Below are 19,218 nucleotides of genomic sequence, written 5' to 3'. Positions count from 1 at the left end.
ACCCTCTGAGCTCTGATTGCACCTGAGGGTGGGATAACTTGGCTCCGAGTCTCTGCCTCTGCTCATCCAGCCTAGAAGGACACCGAGTGGTCCTGCGTGCTTTGAATCTGCTCCTGCCAGGCTGAGCAGCAAAGCCTGCAGAGCCGAGGCGGTGGTTCTGCATCTCCCGGTCCCGGAGGCAGGAGCTCGCTGTGCACCTGTCTGGGAGGGACTGAACGGGAGCAGATCCTGCGTTCCTGGTGCATCCCAGGACGGCTCGCAGCTCTCCTGCCCAGCGGAGTGCTGGGATGAGGACTGCGCGAAGTGCTCAGACTGCAGAGGTAAGCGCGGGCTCTGTTCCTGCCTATGGAGGGATGAGGCAGTGTTCCAAATGTCTTTCTGAAGTGGGCTCTGTCTGGGGTCTTGCACCGGTATGAGAGGGACACTTGTGAACTAAGCCTCCAGCAATGCCACATCCCCTTTCCTCTCTACTTTTATGACACTGCTGGAGGAACCTGCCTGGGGCTGCTTAGGGGCAGTCCTTGCTCCTCATCCCCCAGCCCTTCCTTCTGAGTCACCTACAATTCGGTTGCTGTTGGATTTTCCTCCCAGAGGGGAGCAGAGGAAGTGCAGTTGCCTGGTAGAGCTGCATTCCCCAGGCTGTGTTCCTGAGCACGGTACAGTCAGGAGGGAACGAACCTGTGATGCAGTTTGACCTCTGCTACAACACTGCCCGACAGTCCTAAGAGGAGCACTCCTGACTCAGGGGCATGTGTAGCTTTCTCTCAAAAAGGGTGGCTTTCCAGGAGCTTTCACAGTCCAGGTTTCCAAGTCCTTGTGCTTGCTTACCTCAGACTGTGACCTTTTCTTCCCTGACAAATTTTGTGCTTGTCTGGATGGTCTACAAGAAAGATTTCCTGTTGTGATGCACATTGGTCCCTTGGAGTTACTCCAGCCTCTACGTGAATGCAGCTGTTAGCAGTTCAGTCCTGCCAGGGACCCAGGAGATGCTGATGTGCCGAGTGCCTGGCAGGATTGGGTTCCTGAGTCAGGAGAGAGATCATGAGCTTTCCTTGGTGAAATCTAGATTCTCATCCCAGTTCCGCTCCTGACTGGCTGCTTGACCTTGAGGTAGGACAGCGTGGGTCTGATCCAGCTCACAGTGTCTCGCCATTACCTATGCTGGGATCTGCATTGTTATTTGACTCTGGTAGCTTGCTTTCTGCAATCAATGATATGGAGCTAAAGCCCGCAGTTGCACTGGTGATGGGAAGCTGCTGAGACCTGGCAATAGATGATGTGACAGAAGCCTGAGGTATTGTATATTGTCTGTAAGTCAAAGGAGCAGGAAGTGGTGTAAGTGCCCTCCTCCTCCTCAGCCAAGATCTGAAACAAGCAGCCTACAGAGCATCATCTCTGAAAATTCAAACTGCTCTGTGCTAGGAGTGTGCCCCTCGAGACCTAACTCGGGGTTGATTTTCTGTTGTTATTATTACATTTGAAAGCTTCATGTAAGCTCTCCAGCTTGGCCAGCAAGAACTGACACAAGGTCAGTTCTTTATGTGTTATTAACCACAAAAATATTACGTAGTGGAGCTTTGGCTGTTACAGCCTTGACAGTGTGTAACAGCTCAGCTGTGATGTCATTGCAGCTCTCAGAGCAGCGTTCCACAAAGCCAGGATTCAGGCAGTCCCAAAATGTTCTATTTAAAGTGCTGGGCTGATTTATGATGATAAATGGGAGTTTATGAATGGGGAGGAGGGGAGCCAACAGCTTAACTGATTAAATAGAATTCAGTGGCCTGATATTTCACTGTCTCTCCAGTCAATTCTGCTTTAGATCTGCCCACCATCTGAAAGGAAGTGTTCTTCCAAGAGTAGAGAAGACTCACCAGAGCTTTACTTTGCATATAGTGCAGTGAGAAGATTTGCTTCTATGAGTCTGATGTTTGTTATTTTACTCATTTTGCTTTTCTGGGAAGGTGAAAGTGTAGTGCTTTTCTGGAAAAAAAGTGTTGTGCTCAACAGCACTTCAGACAGGGGAGCTGGAAATATGTGCAAGGTTTTTTGGGCGACCCCAAGCCATGTTGCCTTATGGACGTTGTTCTCTTCTCAGCTGGCCCCCAAATCCAGGAGAGATGAGAGAAAGCCTTAAACAATTCATTAGGAATTTCCTCTGTTCTGTGGGACTATGAGGCAGCAAGCCTGGGGCAGGGAGGTGACTTGACATCGATCTTTCTACAAAACATGAATTGGAGCCACTCACCAGCTTGTTTTTTCTGTTCCCAAATGACAAGGACTTGTGGAGTGTTCACATGGTCGTCGCTTCCTCCTGTACAGAGCTTTTAAGGCAGATCTGATAGAACAGAAGTTGTGGGGTAAATCCTTGTAATGGGCTCTCTCCAGCCTTCCCCTCTTCCACCTTGTGCGAGAAGAATTACGTGCTTTGCAGATGTGGATGTGTGAGTCTCGGAGAACTGATGGGTTATCAAAGACCTTGCAGCAAGTCCATGCCAGCATTAGGAGCAGGTAGCAGACAAGGCTTTGAGAATCCAGCCAGGTGGTCTGTGGGTCAGTGTTGGGCCACAGGACCTCAGAAAGCGATCTGAAAAACCACTGCTAACCCCTTCCTCCCCTCAATATACACCAAGCTTTCTTGATCCCTGTGAGTAAAAGAGCCTTTTATTCCTTGCTTGCCTGCAAGTAGACAAAGCGGGAGAAAACAGAATTAACACATGAATGTTCTGAGTTCATCCTAATTTGGATTTGTAAATGAAAACTGTCCTCCCTGTGGTTGGTAGATTCCCCCTGCCTCCTCCCCCGGAAGGGTAGGTGGTTCTGGGATGAAGAAGGATGTTGGAAATGGCACTAAATCATTTGGTTGTTTCTCTGTTGGAATATACTTCTACAGTTTACTGCATGTTAATGTCGTTGCTCTTAAACCTTCTTTTTCTTCTTTTTCCTCCCTTATGCATTGCCTCTCAGCACTGGAAAGCCCTATTTGATCAGGTATGTGAACAACTGATATGTTGTCTCTGTCTCGTGAGCAAAGCCTCTAACCTCCAGTTAATTTCCTCTGTACTAGGTTTTCCCTGCATTTAAAATCCAGCCTAGATATAATGTGCCCCATGCTCCCAGTTCCCAGGATGCTAGTGTGCAAGTCTTAATTATCACTCCTGCTTTGGGCCTTTCTCTCAATTCCTCTTCAGAGCAGGCAGGGACAGAAGCAGGCCCAGCCTGGCCGTCCCTCCTCGCACAGGGTCTGAGCCAAGGTGCTGCAGGAGGTGCTCTGTGTGCTGCCAGTTGCACTATCCTTGCTCAGTGGATTAAAGGATCTTCTGCTCTTTGAGGCAGGCAAACCAGGACCTGTAAAACCAGCACTGCGTTCTTTGAAATGGCTCCCCAGCTGCTAAACCGACTTTTGTGGGGTTGTATGCTCCAGAGGAGGACCTGTTGCTTTAAACTTGCACAGAATTAGCAAACTATCTCCTTCTGTACCAAAGGCTGTGGTTGTATCAGGTAAATGCCTTGGGTCAGACCTTCTTGGGTCTGATTTCAGCAGGTTAGCCAGCTGAAATCTGCACAGCCCTGCAGAGCTCTGAGTTATAGCTGCTGAGAATGTGTGTTGTGTGTTCTAGTTTGTAAATTACGCTTCTAGCTGTTTTAACTGACATGTTTGCTTGGTGGTATTCCTTCCATCTGCCAGCTTGACATGTGAAGCAAGCTATAAACTGAAGGATTTTGCTAGGATTGACTCGCTTCTAAACTGCAGCACTCTTTGGTATCATAAACTTTTGTTTTGTCGTGTGTAAATGTCACCTTCTGTGAGGAAGCTCACTCTGACGCGGGCATCGTCCTGGCGATACTAAAGTTCGGATGGGATTTCGTCCCTGCTTTATGAGGCGATAATCTTGCTTCTGCGTCTGGCTGAACTGCAAAGCCAAAAGCTGTGGTGCAGTCTCCAGGAAAGGATGTCCTTGGTACCCTGGGGGTCCTGTTATCATTCAGCTAATAACTGGACTGCCTGTTCTGATGAGTGCTCATTTATACTCGGCTAGCTGGGACCAGCTGCTAATCCACATGCCTGGACTGCAGAACGTTTGTTGTTGTACAGTCAAGCAAGCTGGCATTTGGGAATTAGATTACTATAATTGCTGATCACACCTAGATTGTGTGGTTCATTTGAATTTACTGGCACTCGTAGGGTAGGCCGCCACTGAAAAGGTGGATGCAAGATAAATTACTTGTGGTCTGGGCTGAATGTTTGTTTCAGCCACTTTGAATTCTCCTCCATCTCAAACATTGGCCTTAATTTGGAGTGTGATTCTACAAGCATCCTTTGAAGTCATTGAGTCCTTGTGGGATGGGGCTCTTGGCTGGTAGCTACCTCAGGCTCAAAGAGAAGAATCTGTAATTTCCCACTGGACTTGCTTGAATAGTAGATGGGGTTTTTTTCCTTCTTTTTTTCTTTTTAAGGGAGGGGAGAGTTTGACTGTGAGATTTACAGAACATTACCCCAGTGAGAAGAGAATGGGCTGTAAAAGCAGACCTTCAATAATTAGCTATATTTCAATTAGGGCTGCAGCAGAAATTTAAGCCTTGTCTGTAGGGCTTTATTATCAAAGAGAATGCAACCTGTGACAACTAGTGGTAAGTCCTGAATACATCAATAACGTCCTTGTTGCCTGTGGGCAAAGCCAAGGAGCTGACGTTTTCCTTGAGCTTTATATCAGCAATGCAATGCAATTAGCCCAGCAAGATGCTGTTTGTCATGGAACAAGGTTGCTATTCCCAGCAGCTCTGTGCTGGTAGGAAAAGGGAATGTTTTTGTTTATCTCTGATTGGCACCCATGTGAAACATGAGGACAGTCTTAATAACTAGAGAAAGCCTCTGTGCGGAAACTCGGCACGGTTGCAGCTCTCCCGGGGAGATATGACCTGGCCTTATGTCTGCTCAGGGTGGAAATGGGTGGCTGAAGATTCACGTGCCCTGTGCATTTAACTCATAGGCTGGGACTGAAGTTTGATAGCCACCCTCTCAGCTGAGACACCTGGGCCTCTGCTCTTCGTTCACTGCCTCCCAGGAGAGCAGCAGAGCAAGAGAAGGTTCTGGAGAAAGTGTTGGAGCAGTTGGGAGTTCACAGGCTGGGAGGCTGCAAGCCTCTTGTTTGTGGGGTGATGGAGTGTGACAGCAAAGAGTGCGAGGGAGGGGTCATCACTTCCCCCCCTTGCCTTAGAGAGGGGGAAGAATTTTTTTTTTTTTTCTCCTGTGGGGATATATTTTTTAAAATACTTTTATTTAAGTCTACTGACAAAAAAGCAGATTTCTATTTAGACATAACAAAATTAAAATTTTGGGGTTTTTATGACCTCCCCAATCTTAAATTAAAAATTCAAAACTTATTGACGAAAATTGCTGCTCAGCCATAAAGCAATTCTTTTTGCTTGTTTATTTGGGGGAGAGGAGTGACTGACAATGCTTTCTGGAGGACTTTTAAAATTTGTTTTGATCCAGCTCTGATGTCACACTGGGAACTGTCCGTGACTCAAGCCAATATCTGCAGCCACTTGCAGATCGCTTCTTTTTAAGAAGTAAAAGAACTTAAATTTGGCAAAAAGGCAGATCCAGAACTGCTTCCTAGACTTTGAGGTTCAAAGAATCCCCTCTCAGGGCAAAATCCTGACTACACAGAATAAGTACCAAAATTTCTCCTGCATTTAGCGGGGTTGGCACTTCCCCCAGAAGTTTGGGAGCAGGCAGACACGTGGCTTTTCAGTGCTGCAGCCAGGCAGCACAGTACAGCTGCTGCTTCGCACTGTGCTTACGAGATGCATTTTTTATTATGAGGCCATGGCCCTCGGGCAGCTTTAACTCACTTTTATATGGGAACTTTTATAGGGATTCATACATTTATTTATTGTGCTCATAAACACCCTCCGCCCCCACACACACATTAGCTCTGCATCTGCTGCCTTCTGCAGAGCCTGCGCCCTCGCTGAGCGCTCCACGCTGTCTCCGTGTGGAATCCAGGCTCTGAGCAGAGCAAGGCATTGCCTCTCTCCACCCCTCTGCAGTCACTTGGGGTTTTCATCATTTATTCTTCACTGGCCAAAAAAACTTTTTTTTTTTTGGTTAATCTTCTGGCAGAATTAAAAATGTGACAATCCCAGGGGCAGATCCTGACAGTTTCATGCTTCTCTGTGCTAATAAGATCCCTTGTTAATTGCCTTGCATGCAGACAGGAGAACATCTCACTGTCCTTGTAGAAGCCAAGTTGGCTGATGGTTAGAGAGTGAGTCTACAGATGAGTCTCTTGAGGGGCTGTTCCTGCTTTGCTATGTCCTTTCTAGGCCTTGGATGCCCTTCTTTGCCTCCACGTCCCCGGTGCCCCTGCTTTAGAGATGTCTGCAGCTAATCGGTATTATCCAGCCCTGGGCTCTGCTGGGTGAAAGGGGCTATCTAGGAGGATGATGTTTGTTATTAGGACAGACTTGCCTTCTGAAGGTGGCTTTTAGCCTTGTTAGATGCCAAAAAGCTTGGATCATCTTCTCTGTTTCCCCATCCCCATGGCTGCTGAGATTTCAAGGGTGAATTAACGTTATCAGCCCTCATCTTGGAGTTCTCACTTCTTCTCACCCGTACCCTGGTTGTAGTCATGACAACAAACTTGTTTTAAATAGACACACACAAAACTCTCTAGAAAGACCCTCCCCACTGGCTCAGCACCTTGATCCTATTGCTTGTCAATCCAGGCTGTGTTTTTACTGCAGCTGCTTTAGAAATCCTGGATTCCTTCCTGAGACTTGTACGTGGGTGTGATGGCACCAGATGAACAGAGTTTATGGGGAATGCAGAGAGATGCCAAGTTACCCAGTCTGTGTAGGCAGCTAATGGAAAACTTGAGCTCAGAAACAAGGCTGTGGAGATATCCTGGACCAGACGTGCACTTGCCAGGAAGAGTTCAGTTGCTGACACTACCAGCAGTGGGTGCAGATGAACCTGCTCTGCCATGGTCTCATAAAACATTAAAATATGGTTGAAAATCTGCTTACTTGGAAGCCTTCTTAAATCCAGGGCTGGTTCTTGCATGACTAAAACTGCAAAGCAATCCATAAAATCAGGCCAGCTATGACCATGGTTGGTGGTAACCAAGAAAGGGAATTATTTTGAACTCAGTGCTCTTTTATGTTAACTGTGTCCCTTTTCTCTGGATAGCCTTTAACACAGGCAGGATGAGCTATTGTTTCCCACACTGTAAAAGAAATTCCAGTTTGTTTACTGGGGCACTGTTGAGCTAAACATCACACTTCATTTGGAAAAGTTTCCCTGACTATTGTTGCTGGCTAACCCCTGCCAGCTGTGGCTGGAAGCCCTCACCAGGCAGGTCTCTCGGAGCTCTAGGCAGTGGTTTGTGCCTGGAGATTTTACCACTTTCTCTGACAGATTGCCCGTGTCTTACTGCTGGTTTGTGTGGATCACCGGGAGCAGAAACTGCAAGATGAGGAATAGGAAATGCTGGCAGTGAGAGCAGCAGTATAGGCAGGAGGGTTCAGCACAGAGTTGTCTGTGACCTTCAGGTCCTTGCTTGAATTTTGGGCTATTGCTGCCTTTTTAGATTAGTGTTCATCAGCATGTGTGTCTGCATTTAAGTGGAGTGATGCAGCAAAGAGGAGGTTATAGGAACTGGAATTACGAAATACTCATAGACTTACTACTTCATCTCCTAATGTGAACTGGAGGATCAGAGGTGCTGGTGGGAAGACTGTCCGTGGTGATAACAGATTAGCACCCAGGCCCTAAAACCAGGGTCTGCCTTGTCTGCTCTATTAGACGTTTCTGTGAGTATGACAAGAAATTTGCCCCTTTCTCCCCCTCCACCAAGCTGTGCATTGTAAAGGGGAAAGACACTTTAAAAGCTACAGGGGTCTCTTGGCAATGCACAGAGGGGGTTCTGCATCTGCCCCGCGCCTCGGAGTCTAATCTCATTTACAGTTGTCAGTGTGGGCTGCTGGAGGAGATGAAAGGCAGAGGACAAGGAGGAAGAATAGATTAGTCTGGAGCAGAGGGCACTGGGAGTGCACCTGCCTCTGCCCCGATACCTTGAGGAGGGGCGGCAATAGCAGCTGGGCATGTGTCATCTGCTGCTCTTTGAGGCGCCCAGCCATGGAGCACGCGATTAATGACTCGAGGGGCTGGGCTTTTGTGAGTGATAAAGCCCTGGGATTTAGGCAGGGCTCTCAGGCCTTTTTTTTTCTGAGCGACGCCATCACTTTACATTTCTCAAGTGGCGTTCTGGTCGCAGGGAGCTGCTGTCTGTGGCCACAATGCTTCCCTTTCTCCTCCCTCCCCAAACTGGGCTGACCTTTGTCATGCAGTGTTAACCCCTTGACTCCTCCACTTTGGGTTATGGGATTGGAAAAAAGGGAGTCCCTTCAAATTCATTGCCCTGTGGACAGACTTGAAGGGAAGACTGGGCTGGTAAGCGAGGATCCATTTTTGCTGGAGGAGATTGGTTTGCTGATGCTGTCTGGATTATCAACCCCTTGCTGCCTTCTGCCAGAGGCTCTTTTGAATACAGCAGTCCCCAGGAAAGAGGGGAATTTGTCCTTCCTTCAGTCAAGGAGGGAAACTGAAGCATTGAGCAGCAAATAAATGTCTGAGAGACTATTCCCTCTGCAGGGTAATGTCTTGGCTTTTGCCACACGTGGATTAGCCTGTGGCTGTCCCCAGTGTTGTTACAGTGGATGGCAATCTCCCAGCACTTCAGGGCTTATACCCAGATTTGGCTTTTAGCCACGATACCCTGAAGTGATGGCTCAGCATGAAAAAGCTACCTGGAGGTCACTAATGATCTTCCTGCCTCTTGCAGGATGAACAGCAAAAATTCCCCAAGTTCCTCTTTAATCTTCTAATACCTCTATACACTGAACACTAGCCAGCCCTTAAGCTGGATGTGGGTCTCTGGGATTGTCTGTATTTACACCTTCCCTGTAGTGTGAAAGGTTTGTCATCAGCCACCACATTTCCGCTTCCCTGGCTATTCGGATACTCCTCTCTCCAGTCCTACCAGCCTGTACATGGACTGTTGGCTCTGCCTCATACAAAAAGTTGGGAGTAGAAGCCATCAATATGAAGTACACATCAGCAGCGCAGCAAGCAGAGCTCTGTGAAGCTTGTGCTGGTAGAAGTAGGCATCTCCTGAAATGTTTCAAGGAGTCACAAACACGCTGAAAAGCACATGGAAGCTGAGTCAGGTTTACACAGCTCGTGAGTTACTGGCAGCTTGATGTCTCTAGATTTGTAAAAGTCTCAGGAGGCTTCCTACTCATTACACATTTGTGTACCTTCCATGTCTGAGGTGCCTGGAAACCTGCACGTTAGAGTGAAGGATCTGAGAGGGACAGCAAACTGCATTCAGCCCGTGGCATCTCTGTGCCTCCTGATGCCAGCTGCAGCAAGCAGCTTCAGTAGCGTTGGCTCTGCCATTTCAGCTGAATGTGCAGGATGGTTTCTAGGCAAATAGATCCTTGCTAATGCATTGTGCTCAAATCCCGTCTTGCACATAGAAAATCACTGGAGCAATAAAAACATTTAAGCCTGAGTGTTTAAAAAGAAACGGGGGGGGAGAGAGCTGTAAACAGAGTGGATTGATGCTGTTCTGCAAATCTGCTGGTGCATTGTGCTCTGTGGCTGCGTGCTCTGTTATAACAGAGAAGGGGAAGAGATCATCCTCTCTCCAGAGGAACAAACCAGCTGCTTAGCAAGTGGGAACAGTTTAGAGGTGCTTTTTTTACACCATCATCACTTATGCCTGTAACATTTACAGGGCCTTTAAAGTTGCTCTCTACCAGACCTGGAAAGCAAGTGTTTCTCCTTTGCAGTGGGAAATATGATGTTCCCGTTGCCTTCCGGTATTTGCAGTCAGTGCGAATGTAGCAGGGCACGTTTGCAAATTAAATGCAGCAGTGGGCGTGTTTGAGTTTGACAGCAGCCAAGGAAACTGTGATTTCTTTCTGCCTCCTCACTAGGCATTGTACAAAGTGTTGGTCTGAGATCGCCTTGGTACCAGCACACCACAAGACAAAGCTGGTGGGGTTCAGGTGATGGGCTGTTTTCTCACACTTGTATGCACACAGGCTGCTGAGGAAAGCTGATCTCTGAATACTCTGGATTTTTATGTGACTCAAACCTTGCAGTGTTTGTCTGGTTGAGCTGTAGCACTTGGGACAGTCACTTTTCCTCTCCTCTCCCAGTCTCCTCAGTGGTGGTATCTCCCCTGATTCAGCTACTCACTGGGGATATTCTGTCACCAGAGATGATATATCTTGATGAAATGTGTAGTGTAATTGCTGAATGTTTGCAGTCACACCGAGTCTCACTTGGACCTTGAATTCCTTCAACTCTCAAACTAAAACTCCAGGACTAGCAAGACACAGAGAATGTATGTATCCTTAGTATGCGTTCCTGTTGCTTAGGAACAGCTGTCTGCAGTGACCCTGTATTGCTGGTGAGAAGAATAACAAACTGATGTTAAACAAGCAAGATTAATTTTACCCCTAGGAACTGTTCTTCATGTTCTTTGATACTTCACGTACTCTGTAAGTAGTGTATACTCTGGAGTTCCCTCAGTTGCATGAGGAAAAAATAAACGAGGCTGCTGGAGGCAAAGCTGTTTGTGACTATCATCAAACCTCTGGTCTCATGCACTTCTTCAGGGCAGTGTTCCCTCAGGAAGCGTCTCTTTGCCTCTGTGATCCTTCATGATTAGGTACCAGTGACGATGGAAACCCTGCTTTGTGTAGCATACTTGTTTGTGATGTATGATAGTAGTGGAAGTGCTTGTTGATGGCAGCCTACAGGCTGTGAGACATGGCCGTGCTTACCTCTTGGCAGAGAAAGGATCGATATTATAAAAAGTGAAAAATGGAAAGCTTCACAAAAACTACTGGAGGCCTTGATCCTGTGTGCTCTGACTTGGTCTGGCAAAGCACTTGAAAACAAGTGTGACAGTTGTCCTGAACCCATTATATGTCTAACATCAACTGTCTGTTTTGCTGGGGCTGGTACCAGGATGCTGTGTGCCCTAAGGGATTTGAAGAGCAAAGTGGGTTTTTAGTTCTGCCTCTTGGCTCTGATCCAGAGCCAGACACTTGTTTCCCTCCACTGGCTTTCTGCCACTCCTCTCCCATGTTTACTTACCCTCACACTGGGAAATAATGGGAAGTGGGTCTTGAGCATCTGTCCTCACTGCAGGCAGTAGCCTCTGTGGAAGGATGTTGCTGTTCTTGTTGTTTGCACTGGGGAGGAAAAGGAAAGTGTTTATTGTGGCTCCTCCTGTTTGAGCTGCTGCCTCTTCCCTCAGCTGCTCCCTCTTGGTCACTAATAGAGGAGTTGCTTTTATGCACAGTCCTGTTATCACTGGATTTATATCTCTGTGTTGTTCTCCTCCCTGTCACCAGGGAAGACACATTTTTTTCCTTCATGTGTCCTCTGACAATAGTATCAGGGTGTCAGAGAAACGTTTATTTTGCACTGGCTGATGCATTTGGGCAGCCCCTTTGGGGGAGACTGCTGTGAACAACATGGGTGATGGTCCTGCTGCTACTATCTTTGGTCTGTGAGCTGTGCCTGGAGACCATGGCTGGAGGAATAACTTCCTTCCAACTTAAATACAGTGTCTGAAGACTCTTTATAGAGCTGCATCACTGCTTTATCACGCTGTGACTTGCTAGCTCTGGGAACTGTTTGGGGATGTCTCTGTGCCTATGTGTATGTGTGCAGAATGGCTCTTGTGCCTTCAGCGTGTTAAATATTCTGGTGTTGTCTCCTCTAGAGCTAAATTAGAGAGTATGTTGGCTTTTTTAGAGGAGTCTCCAGGGCTGGGCATCCCACCAGAGGTTTTTGCTCTTGCAATGCTTTTTAGTCAGTCTATCTCACAGAAGCTGTAGAGTGCTGGCTTGCTTGCCTGCCCTTCGCCTGATGGGCACCTCCTGCCTGCATTCATTGCTTTCTACAGCGTTTGGAGAGGCCAAAGGCACCTCTTCTAATGAATGACTGCAATGGCCAGTTTATCTACCTGTCAGGTGTGACAGGAAACAGCTTTTGTCTTAGAGAGAGCAGCAGCATAACTTCATAGTTATATGTCAGAGCTGAAGCTGGCTGGGGTAAAAATGCCGCACCGTCCCCTCTAACAAGACAGGCGCATAGGGTGGCTTCTCCCAGGGTGGTGATAGTCAAAATGTCTCCCAGAGAATTGTCGTATATCAATTTGAAACAGCATCTTCCAGCCTTATTCCCTCTGTGGCCCCTGAGCTGAGAGCTCCCATTGCTGAATTGATTTATGGGATCTTTTAGGGTTGGTACTGGTGGCCAAGAAGAACTGGGGCAGAAAGTCATTTGCCAGCTGCTGATTTATGGCCCTAGTAAACAGTCCTGAAAAGCACAGTGAGAGTTTTCTGGACCTTACATGGTTCCAGCTGACTGGAAGGTCCAGGCTGTTACTTGACCACGTGGAGTAATAATACTGTGAAAACTAATTCACTTTTGGGACTACTGCAAAACAAACTAGTTCATGCAAAAAATTACTCCACACTTGCAAGCAACAGTGTCTTTATGGGCTTAGAAGCCTGTATTTAATGACCAAGCATGTAGTATGATGCGTGAAGTACGTTCCTTTTGCTGACTGCTAAGGCCAAACAGAGTATAACAAGCTCTACTAATCACGGAGGATCTGAATACCAGCTTGGGATCATGTTCTCTTTCATCCTTATTAATTATGTAGCTGATGTGTGGGTGGAGGTTTGACACAAAGCTGTATTGGATGGTTTCTTGCAGTCTAAACCAGCCTGAATTACGCTCACCCAACCTAAGCCGAAGCAGTTCATTCAAGGGAAGATGCTCTCTGCGCTGTGAGTGCTCTAATCTCCGAGGTCACTCTCTGCTCCCTGTTCCCTGTGAGCTGTAGCTGAATGAGCTCTTTCACAGTGGGAAGACTGAGGTGTTTTTCTGATGTTAGCACTCAGAGTCAGCCCTGCTCAGGACCTGGCAGCTGTAATGAGGATGCTCTGTGTGTGCTGGTTCTGATGGTGACATCAGAGAAGGGATGTTTCCGAGTGCCTCAGTATTGTGTTCCTTGCCAATGAGGAGACGCTTATCAACATTGTGTAGATGATCCAGCGTCTGTTACTCTACACCAGCTTGGAGGGAGGGAATGACTGGCCATTCTTCCCACTTAATCAGATTATTAAAGTAACCCTCCTCCTGTCCTGTCACTCCTGCATTACTCAGCAGCCCCTAACCCTGGATGTCTGACTGTCTGTGTTGTTGGAGTCAGAGCTGTGCCTGCTGATTCCTGCTCTCCTTTGCTCTGCTCTATCAATTTAGCTGGTGGCAGAGCTTTGTGTAGAACCTTTGCTCATTTGGACATATGATGCTGCTTTGCTGTTCTCTTCTGATCGATAACTCATCAGCCCACAGAGCAGAGCTGGCCCTTTTGCAGAACATAGGGTGCTCTTGTTCGGGCTGCACAGGCTTGAGCTGTGGTTCCTCAGAAAGCTGCAGGCAGTGCGTGGCTGTCCTGGTTTTGCTAGGATGGAGTTATCAGTTGCTGCTGGAGCTCAAGGCCATTGTGTTTGGCTGTTCACAGCTGCATTAGGACTGGGAGGGAGAAGTGTAATAAATAGCAAAATCCAAAACTGGCATTTGGATGTGCCAGTGAGATATTCCAGATCATATCACGTCATGTTTAGTATATAACATTAGTACTTTTATCAACATTCCTCTCGTAACAAGTCTTACACTGAAACTAAAACACAGCTATTCTAATTACTAAGAATAAAATTAACTCTTGTCCTAGCAAAACCAGGACAATGGCCTGTCCTCTCCCCCTGTTGAAAAGGGAGGGGAGGAAGGTTGAATATTGTATTAGGTCCCTTTGCTGCCCCACTACATGGCTGTGGACTGAGGGAGCCTGATCTGGAGCTACCTGCTGTGGGAGAAGGTTGTGTGCTGGCCACATCTGTGCACACGCCTGGGTCATGCAGACAGAGCATCTCATATCTCAGTAAGATACTTGTCATGATTGCTGATACAGGAGCAGGTATTTGGAATTTGAAAGATAAACCATCTTAAAGGCAGGAAAACTGTGATGTGATGAGATTTTTAGAAATTATTTCTTTATTTATTTTAATGCTTCCCCCCCCCCCTCTTTGTGATGGATGCACTTGAATTGTTGTGGTACTCAGTACCAGAGCACCAGCTCGCTTGTGTCTATCCCGAGCTTTGGTTTTCTCTGCTAAGCCCAAGTATTAATGCAGAGCTGTTATTTGACCTAAAATAAATGTGTGTGCATACTCGCTGCTATAGAATTCTGCTTTTTGTCACATCAAATCAAGTCCCTGTGGATTTTCACCTCCTTCCCAGATCTGGCAGACAGTGAAAAAGGGAGCTATTTTTGATCTGAAATGTTCTGTGTTTCAAGTCCAGAGTATAAAATGTAGTTTTTCTCCTGACTAGTTTCATGGCTGATTGCTATAAAACTCCTTGTCTTTAAAGGAAGAATAAAACTTCCTACAGGAAGGGTACAAGTTATGATTTTAGGGGCTATGGATCTTAGTTCCTTTGAGAAACTGAAAAACAGTGTCAATTGCTGTCCTTAGAGTAAAAAAATCTACTGAGAAGGAGAAACATTTTAACAGAGGAGTCAAGCAAAGTCCAGTGTGATCGAGTGGTATCAAGAGACCCCTCCAGGAGGGGAGGTGATGGTCATTGGATTAGGAATAATATTTCTGGCAACCTGAGAGATCAGCATCACTGGCATCACTGGGAGAATGGTGCTTACACACCTTTCATCTTCTTCTTGCTGTCACTACAGTTCTATCATCCCACTAGAGTCACTACTCCATCAGTCTTCTTGAAAGGCTGGCATGTATTGTCCAGGAGGGACGATTAATTTCTGGTCCAGATGTTCTTCCTGCGCAGAGGAAATGGGTATAGAAAAAGTTTCTTCCTCTCCCCACTGTATCTGCTGTTCTGTGTCTCAGACCAGTCTGATGGGCCAAAGGGGAGGTCACTTTCCAGAGCAGGTCCATCCTTCTGTGCTGACAGTCCTGCACCCAGGGGTGTGATGATGAGGATAGCAAGTTTTTACCACCAAAGTACAGACGCTTGTCTAAACAATCAGGGCTGAAACCACTGGCCTCTCCTTGCCCTAGAAGGACATGGTGGGAGAGAGGCAGAGCAGATCTGACTGTACAGGAAGGCTTGAGCTGGGGAAAGCAACAAGCTCCATTTTGCAAGGCAGCTACAGGTCAGGACTTGAGGCTGGATGCCTTGGGTGTGACAGGAGCAACCTTCCCTAGTCAGTGTTGAACCCCGTTCCTCTGACACTGCTGGCACTGGTTTCGTGCCAACCCCAGCTCAGCTTTCTTCTGGCTCCCAATGCTGAAGGAGCTATTTGTGACAGTCCAAGTGGTCTCTGTGCTGGTGGCCTGGGACAGCCCTCACCTGCCCTGCCACAGCTTTGGTCAGTACAGAGTTGCAGCTAATGAAACACGAGGTAAGAGGAGCTCCCTGCGGTTGTATGGACAGAATTTTTCCTTGCTGAGTAAATTTCCATCCTGGTTACCAACCTGGCAGCACCTGCAGATGTAGCCTTGGTCTGAGCTGTAAGGACTCTCTAAACACAGCCCATCAGTCACAGCATCATGGCACTTGATGAGACTTAAAGGGAGAGCCATGCTCTGAACCCATCAGACCCCACAGCACTGCCATGCAGAGTGCTCCTCTCTTTTTCTGCGTGATGTAGCAGGGGAGCAGCACTTGTCTCCTGGAGCTAGCTAGATCGTTGGTGTTTCTGCTTGGCTTTTGTCTCACTGGTGGTGCTCACCAGATATGTCACTAAGCAGCAGCAGAGAGAGATCCAGTGGCTCAGATCTGATTAACCTCTACAGCTTTATCCTGTGTCTTAATTGGATTAGCTGCAGGGGGGTGGTTTTGCTGTTGTTGCTGGTTTTCTTTCTTAAACAGGTACTTATCACTGTGACATCCAGTGTAAGCAACAAGTTAAGAGTAGCAAGACCTGTGGATAAACAAGTGGTATATGCTTCTTGCCCACTGCTCCACTAACAGCTCCTGCCCTTCCTTTCTGAAAAATTGCTGTAGATGGTGCCTGGGAGATGGGTGTGAGTAAGCCCTGCAGTAGGATCCTTTGAGAGCTGTGGCTCTTGCTTAAGCCTGGATGCCAGACTAAGTCCCTGATTGCTAACTGCAGTTTTGTCACTTTTGGGAAGGATTTCTTCTCAGTACATGTTTAAAGCAGTGTTAACTTGCCATGTTCAGTTTCTTTCATCTTTTCTCTGAGCTTTTTAGATTCCTTCAGGTTCTGATTCTTCTGCACCTTAGGGTTTTTGCTTCTATCACTGCAGTGGCTGTGGGCTGTAGGAAATTGGCCTTATTCAGCACTGCAATAGCCCTTCCTCTTCAAGGACTTCAAAGCTTGTTCTCCAGTATCAGTTCATTTAGTTTTGCAGGTGGGAACATGGAATGGGGAGATCAATGATCATATCCTGTTACAATGGGGGACAAGCTGCTACAGACCTAAAAAAGGAATGGAATCCATTTGATCATGGGATTGCCCCTCATTCCTCAAGCTGCTGTCTACCTGTGTGGTGCCCAGTTGAGAAAAAGGAGAACTAGTTTACAGGAGATTTTTCCCTCGTGTCCATTCTTCTGCCTGCAGCACCCAGGTACCTCTTCAACAAGCTTAAAATAGAAGCCTTTCTCCTTGCCATAGCTGTAATTGGCCTTGGGTTGGGCACTGGAGAGGGTCATTCACCCTCTTGGGATGATAAAAGGGGTACATGCTGCTGAGAAGCTCTCTCTCACATCTGTTTCTAGGTAGCTGTGCATAAAAAGAGTGAATTGTAGGTGTGATATCAGAGCAGGGCTCTGTTCCAGGAGGAATAACAGATGTACCAACACCACGCTAGCTGTTACAAGATCAAAAGTGCTGTTACATTAAAGCTGGTAATAACTGCCTGGCTTGGCAAAAGGGCTGAGAAATTGTTCCAGGGTTTTAATGTATGTCCGGATAAACTGTCTTCCCTAGTCAGGATCAGGCCTTTGAGTTTAGTCCATGTACAATAGCAGGGGTTTGGGGAAAATGTAACTCCGAGGAATTTCCTCTTTGCACAGGACTTGAGCGTGATTCAGGTGTGAACACTGCGTGCACCTCAGTTACAGACTCGAAGTCGAGGGTTCAGTGCTTCACTGCATCTGGGCTGTCTCTGTGGGGCGGGTGGTCGTCAGGCCTGGGCTCTGCTGCTGCTTGTGTAGACAATGGCAGCATTACCTCGAGTTACGATGGACATTTGTTTCCTTTTTCAGATTTAATGTATTCATGTATTTCGTGTCCACTGGCTCCTCAGCAGCTTGCAGGCTGGATGTGTAGATTAGTAGCTGCAGAGGATGGCTGATCCATTAATAGGTGGAATTTGATGCTCGTAAAAACGAATGCATTCAATGTTGCATGGCAATGGTTTGCTTGAATTTTTAAGTTGCCTGAGGATCTCTTACTTGGAATTCTGTGTCTCAGGCTATACTTGTTACAAAAGCAATACAAATAGAGGGGCCCTGTGGTTTTAGAGGGTTGGCTAGTCTTTTGTCTGTATCACTTACACTTCTTCTGTATCAAATGTTACTCCAAGGAAGTTGTGAAAATGTGAAATACAATAATATCTGAAAACAAAGCATTGCAGTTCAAATCCACTGTGTCCACAGAACTATCTGTCTTTGTAGATCTGCTCAGATACTATTTTTCAGGAAAAGCCAGGTTTTAGGAGATAATTTTTCATTATTAGGCTTTCATGGAGGGATGCAGGGACTGAAAGGATTTGATAGGTCATTAAAATAAATACAGATCTGCCAATGTGGAGTTTTAAATACAAGATGAAATCCTGGCCCCTCTGAAGGGGCCTCATTTGCTTCCTTTCGGCCCCATGCTAATTTCATTACTGATAGTAATAGTAAGGACTTCCCCTGGTTTTTAATTTTCCAGTGTTTCTTTAAGCATGCAGACATAGAAATACTCAATTTCTTTTGCTGAGGGTTTTCCTAAAGGAAGCTCACATAGTGTGCAGCCCTGCCATGGTAGAGCATTCGTGTGATAAATTTCATTTTTCAAGAACGAGGTTATGATGATCCCTCAGATATTGAGAGGCTGCACCCTGGAAGCATTGGCGCTTCTTGCTTTTTCCTTTAGCACTATGAGACAAATACTTCAGCTCTTCATCACTTATGCAAGCCTGGGCTGAAGGGGCAGTAGCAAATATGCAGAGAGAATATTGTGATACGCACCATAAAGTTATGCCAAGGAGAAAGGAATATAAAGGAATATCCAGGCTCAAATGATCTCTTTCCCTGAGGCTTTGATGGTTTATTTTAATTTTTTCTAAGGTGAAGTGCTGGATGCCTTGTGAACAGCCAGCATCTTTCATGTCAGGCTGCTGTGTTTGCTTGAAGGATATCAGGCAAGTATGCAGGCAAAACCCAGCTGTTTTTTTCTGGAAGCTTGGTCTCACAAATAGCCAGTGCCCGGAGTTCTTGGGAGTCTTATCTCAAGTCGGTGAATTCAGTGGCAGCTGAAGGTATTTGGCACTTTTGGGTCCCCATCACTCTTTGGGGCTGTGGAAGGCAGCATTGCACTGTGAGTGCTTTGGCCAGGCCACTCAACCACCAGCTCCTTGTCAGAGAACTCTGGCTTCCTGCGCTTGGGCTGGGCTGCAGCACACAGCTCTGCACAAGGGTGAAGGAATGGGAAGATGTATAGGACTGAAAAAGATCTCCAGAAATGTCTCTCCTTCTCCATCAGCCCCCCACCACAGATCAAAGTTACCTAGACTGTCCCGTTTCCTTGGTGTAGGAGGGATTCTCACCTCAGCTTGTCTGAGGCCATGTTCACAAGGCCTGGGAAGAGAAGAGTGAATGGAGAAGCTGTTCACCAGGACCTGCTTCTTCTGGTGGCACCAGCTGGTAGTTTCTGAAATAATTTTTACTTCAGCTGCCTCCAAACTTTGTAGAGATGAGAACTGGAGCAAGCGACACGGGTCAATTAAAATGGCCATATAATTTTCATTGCCATAATAAAGACTAATGTAAAGTAAAATTAATTATTCTATGCAACAGGACAGGAATTAATCTCACCTAAGCAGCCCAGTTTGTTGTATTTCCCTGCCTGCTAC

The sequence above is a fragment of the Antrostomus carolinensis genome, unplaced genomic scaffold (assembly GCF_000700745.2).
Source record: "Antrostomus carolinensis isolate BGI_N321 unplaced genomic scaffold, ASM70074v2 scaffold12688, whole genome shotgun sequence".
NCBI classification, from domain to species: domain Eukaryota; kingdom Metazoa; phylum Chordata; class Aves; order Caprimulgiformes; family Caprimulgidae; genus Antrostomus; species Antrostomus carolinensis.
The sequence above is the reverse complement of the archived record's forward strand: the minus strand, read 5'-3'. Positions refer to the sequence as shown.